The sequence below is a fragment of the Cyprinus carpio genome, chromosome A9, assembly GCF_018340385.1.
Source record: "Cyprinus carpio isolate SPL01 chromosome A9, ASM1834038v1, whole genome shotgun sequence".
In the NCBI taxonomy this organism is placed as follows: Eukaryota; Metazoa; Chordata; class Actinopteri; order Cypriniformes; family Cyprinidae; genus Cyprinus; species Cyprinus carpio.
The window spans coordinates 6,646,046-6,652,220 of record NC_056580.1 but is presented as its reverse complement, the minus strand read 5'-3'; positions in this window follow the sequence as shown (position 1 = coordinate 6,652,220).

The following is a 6,175-nucleotide window of genomic DNA, read 5'->3' as shown; positions in this document are numbered from 1 at the left end:
TTTGAAGCATTTAATTGGAGAAATCAATGCATTTACTACAATCTTAAAAATGAAGGTGAGTTTTTTGTAGCTGTGCCATAGAAGAACCGTTTTGGGTTCAAGAACCTTTCAGTAAACAATTCTTAAAAGACCCATTTTATTCTTAGTGTGAAGAAACGTATTCCATTATAAAGAACCTTTTGTGGAATGGAGTGTTAAAGCTTCTTCATTAAAGCAAAGATGCCAAATAAAGAACCTTTATTTTTAAGAGTGCAAACAGCTTTGGGCATAATTTAGCATTGAATGCAGAATTGAAAACAGAACATTCAAGAATTTTGTTGTTGTGTTGGACTACTAAAATTCCATAAATGTCATTCCAGTTCAACAGCCTGTGGGAGTGGCCAATTTGATTCAAATTCACCATTATGAATTAAAAGGCAGCCATTTTTTGCCCAACACTGTTCCCAGCTGCGTCTCTGAATGTGTCAAAGCTGCCTCGTAGTGTTGTGTCTGACATGTTTTTTGATTTATGTCTGGGATAAACAACTGAACTGATCTGCCATGAATGTGGAGCTGAACTTCCTTAATCACCCAGAATATAACAAGCTGTGAATAATGAATGAGATGGGAGGAGAATGCTGCTCTGTGTGTGTTTAATGTGATCTATTTGCTTTTTACATCAGCCACTGAGATGCTGTTAGCAACATGGTAGTGCATTTGAGACCATCTAAGCCATTTTCATTGTTGCTTGTACCAGCACTGGCATTATTTGAGGTTGTTACAGTAAGGATTAAAGATTATAGTGCTGCAAGACCCAGGGCACCTGCACTTTTAAAGTCCCCACTTTTTTTTTTTTTTTTTTTTTTTTTTGCAAATGCAATGTTAAAGGAATGAAGAAATCAATTATGAGTTTATTAAATAAAAACAGAATTGGCACCCCTCTACCAGAGCTAAAATCTCCAACGTGTGCCTTTGCTGGCAGCCATCATGCATCAAATTCTGGGCTATACCCATATGTAAACTTTCCAATAGCATTTTTTGCATGACTGACAAACTGTTAAAGAAAAGCTTTGGCAAAATAAAAGCAGTTGTCAGATGGATTTTGAAAATCAACTGGCCAATGCTTGTTTTTTAAAATGCAATTACAAATGTACAACGTCAAAGTAGCAATGTAAGTAATAAAAAGCCCTCAGCCAGTAAGGACCTACTATTACTATTCTGAACGTAATGATGAAAGCTCAGTGAGCAGAACATCTGCATTTCCTGAACCTTTCTCAGTTTAGAGAATGAAACAGACTAGAAGCTAAAGAAGCGGAGGTCAATTTTCAATTTCTAAGCTGAGGGCTTCTTAATCCCACTCTCAGTGATGACGGCTGGATACCTTACACACAGAACCATACAGACAACAAATAAACAAGAAGAGACAGTAATACCTCCTGGAGTATATTTAGACTTCCTGTATCAGATCAAACTGACATCTCCTTGGAAAATGAATTATGCGTTGTTGAGCTCTCGAGTGGTTTCTCTTATTTTAATCTTATTATCTTATTGTAGTACGTGACTGGTAGTTTGCTGATGGTTTGTTTTTGAGTAGTGTTTGGGATATAATATATATGAGAGAACATTCTGTACTGAAGGTACATTTTATCTCTATCTGTCTATCTATGATCCGTCCATCTGTCCGCTATCTGTCTATCTATCTATCTATCTATCTATCTATCTATCTATCTATCTGTCTGTCTGTCTGTCTGTCTGTCCATTTATCCATCCAAGACACTACATTAAAATATTTTTATATGTAAATATTTAGATTTCAAGTTTTATTAAATGTAATATATTTCAATGTAAAAGTTAGGGTCTGAGTGTGGCTCCAGCTTCTAAAAATATAAAGATTTCAAAAGCATGCATTTATTTCAGCACAATTACAGTGGTCACGGTGGTAATACAGTGGATAATTTAGAATAAATGAATCATAGAGTGTTTAAAGAAATATGTTAAATTAAATCCTTATTATAATCTTAACTGAATTTGATAATTCTCCCGGTTTCACAGACATAGCTTAAGCCTAGTACTAGACTAAAATGCAAATCAAAGCTGTTTCAACTGAAATAAACTTGCACTGACTGATCTTAAAACACGCCAGTGCCTTTTATGTTAAGATGAACACCAGTAGTGCTTTTTCCTCAGGCATTTTTATAAAAATTACTTAAAAGTCCGGATTGAACTATGGCTTAATCCTGGGTTTAGGCTAAGCCCTGTCTATGAAACTGGTCCATAGTCTCTAAACAGCAAAACATAACCAAACACAGAAGGCTTCATTAATGTCCAAAAGTGAATATGTGACCATTTTTGCATTCTGAATAGCCAACCGGTGGACTGCTTACAAAACCCATTCTCCAGAGATTATGTATTTTGTGCTTGTTCAAATATAATAAAAGCAATTGTTGTTGATGTCGACAGCTGCACTGGACAGACATGTATTGTCTGGCCAAGCTATTTTTATTGACTGAGGCAACGAGCAAAAATAGTGCTGCTGCAGTAATGCCGGCCAATGTAATGAGGCCTGCCAAACAGCACATATTACAAACACACTTCCCTATCTGATGGATTGCTTTGTTTTCATTGCTCCGCCATCTAATGAAAATGAACGAGACCCTCTATTTGCGGTTTCACATGACGGTTGCATTAATCGCATGCATATTTTTCCATCTTTCCTTCCCGGGCCATTTTGTTTCTCATCCATGATGTCTGTACAGTGATGAGCATCCTTTAAGTGATGGATGACCAGCGAGACACCAACACACACAGCGGCCTGTTTACACGCTCAGATTGAACGCTTGTCTTTCCCTCCTATTTTGGATTCCTCCCCAAACCATTAGCCAGAGCTTGTTCTATTGTTCCCATCTGTCTGCTACTCACATCGCCGCTGAAGAGACGGAGATGTCGTATTTGTCCTCTGGGTGCCATCAGCATGTCTATTGTCTCCGTATTAATGAAAACCAGGTGATGTGACATAGGCAGCTCTTCACTCTGATTGGTCAAGCCTGAGGCACAGAGATATTGCACTGCATTGCAGGAGCCCAAAACCAGAGTAAATGGCCTGCACAGCTGGTCATTTTCTCGAAAGAGTTTTCCTCGTTTCATAAAAATACTTGCAAAAAAGAAACACGTTCCTATCACCAATGAGCTGCATATTTTTGCATTAAGATAAGCGATTTAGCAGGGAAATGTTTTTAGCCTGAGCAAAGGAAGCACTGAGACTCTGCAAGGGAGCCTGGGAGACAAAGCTGTTTTTGTAGTTGTTTTTTGATTTTTTTTTTTATAGATAAACCTAGTAGGAGGGGTAATACGGCAACATTAGATGTGTGCATTTCTGCTAATGAAGCTGCTCGACAGCTCTAATTAGCATCAGCCTGTATGTGCTTTGTTTATAACGATTAGAAATTCAACATTAAAGTCCTTTACATCTCTCCAAATTTCATGCATTTCACTGCATTGGCGGCAGTGTGAATATAATTTGAGAGCCTGTGATATTATTCATTCGGTATGAAAATCATTTTCATGCTCTAAAACGATCAAATGAAAACATTTGCGCTGGTGGTGGTGCATGGCATCCATCATCATTGTGAAGGTGATTTTATTAAAGCTCCCACTGGAGAACATTGCAGCTTCTCTGGATGATGCTAATGAGGCTCGTCTAGAACTGAGAGCATTGCACACTATATACTGTCCTGCTGTTTATAACAGTACATTGCAGTAAGGTAGAGAAGCAGACAGCAGTTCCCACTCCACTCTAGTTCTCCACAGATCTTTCTTCTAGATGTCAGTCACATCTACATCACTTCTTTCCTGAAATTCAAACAATCTGTGCAAAGCGTCCCACCGAGAAAACCTGGAAGTACAAGTCTGTTTGGCACAGCTTATCTCTCATCCTCCGCAGTGTGATGGAACATGCCATGCTAAACTTTACAGGTGTAGAATGAAAACTAGCACAGAAAAGTGTATATATATATATATACTGCCTGAAAGTTTTGAAGTTTGATGGTTATATGGATCTGGTGAAGAACGAACACATAGACAGACAGATCATTGCTAAGCATATTCTGGATGGTTGCTAAGGTGCTTCCAAGTGGTTTCCAAGGTGTTCTGAGTGGCTGCCAGCCAGTTGCTAGGATGTTATGGGTGGTTTCTATAGGGCGTTGCAATGCATGTAATTAAGCTGACATTAAAAGTGCATTTATTATTTTTTTAGCTAGCGTTAGCATCGCTGTTCTTCGTGTGTAAGTACCCATATCACATTGATGTTAGATGCTGCATTGCAATCTATCGACGTGCTTTCATTCAACTTTTTATTAAACTAATACTGGCTAGTTTCAGGGAGTGATCTACACAATAAGCACAATCTGCCCAAGATTCATCCTGTGAAAACCATTTTGAAATCGGACATTGCGTTACCATGGAAATGGTACTTTAAAATCTTATGGCGGTCTCCTCCCCCTTAGTGGGCAGTGTCAAGTGTCATATTACAAAATGCATTACGGTCTTTTAGAATCAAAACTTTTTATAATTTTGACAACAAACATATCATTGGAAAGGTCTGAGTCTCATAATTCCAGATTTGGTGGTTATTTTGAGTATTGAAGAAACATTGACAGAGAAATCTAAGGAAAAATGCGTAAAAAAAAAAATTCAAAGGAGTTTTGATGGCCCCAGTGGCTGTTTGTGGTATGACGCCCTAAATAAAATCTCACAGGAAACTCAATTTTTTTCATATCAACTTCAAATTTGGAACATATCTTATTTAGACACAAGGCTTTAATTTTATACCAATTTTAGAGTAAAACCTGTTATGTAAAATATTTAATTAATATATTGCATTTTATTTACAGTAAATTTAAACTTCTATAACTTTTTGATACTTTAATTTTTTGAAAAAAAAAAAATCCACTTTTGCTAAAATCTGCTAATTTTCTTCTTTAAAAAGAGACCAACCTTAGGTCTACATTCCAAAGTGTTCATAAAATACAATAATTTAAGTTTGGATAGTGCACTTTAATGCCTATTTTAAAAAATGGGGGGTGACAGTTAAGGGGTTAAAAGCTCTTAGAGCTGCTAATATATATATAAAAAAAGTTTGGGTCTCAAAAGTATGAAAATATGTTTAAATGTGACCCAACATAATTAAGTCATGGTACAGTATGCTTAAAACTTAAAAAAAAAAAAAAAAAAAAAAAAATGTTATCGTATACATCAATTCTGGGCAAGTTATGGAGTGATATATGAAACTATTTTACAAAAGATTTAACTTAAGTGATTTCCAACTTCTTGAATCAAGTAACTTAAAACAAAACAGCTGAAATTATATCCTTTTCTGCAGATGAATGAAAAAAATTCTGATAACAGGAACAGAACCAAAGCATCAAAGAGCCTTTAAAGAATGTGAATGGCAGCTGGTTGGTTGTCATAAAATTTATATGAAACATCACGTGAAGTCTCATTCAAGCAGGCCAATAATGCCTGGAAATAACACTTTTGACATCTTACAACCCTTGAACAATACTGAGAAGAGATTTTTATTTTTTTTTAATGTTGCTGAGTGTGAAAGTTGACACATGGAAATGATAGGCCTTCACGTTTCAAATGTACAAGCTGTTAATATGAGTTTTATGAGGAATTTCGTTTTCGCTTACATCATCGGCTCCTCTGGACAGTGCATTACAAATGGCTGTAAAGACGCCCTCTGTGGATTAGTTGCGTTTTTTTTTTTTTTTTTTTCACTGTTTAATGGAAATCCACCCTGACAGAGGGAAACGTGCGGAGAACAGGCGTGCTCAGGAACTCCATGCTGCTTTCACAGTAAACAGAGGATGAAAATAGCAGCAGTCACATGGGGGTCAGAGCAACACCATCTTACAACAGAGTGGACTGACCGCAATGCAACTTCAGCCGGAATAAGGGCTTTTACTACTGTTATACGTGAAGTCAGGACAATGACAGGTTTAGTGTCACACAGTGTGGGACAGCATTCCCAGTTGTCTGTCCCGGCAAGCAGCACACTAGCTTTTGATCAATTATAACAGGGTCAGGCAAAAAGAAACAGGCTGTGGCAGTAAATAAAGCCAGCTACAGGAGCAAGGCCAGAGCAGGGCAACACTCAAAGTGGCAAGTATTTCATAAGTGTGCCAAACACCTCACT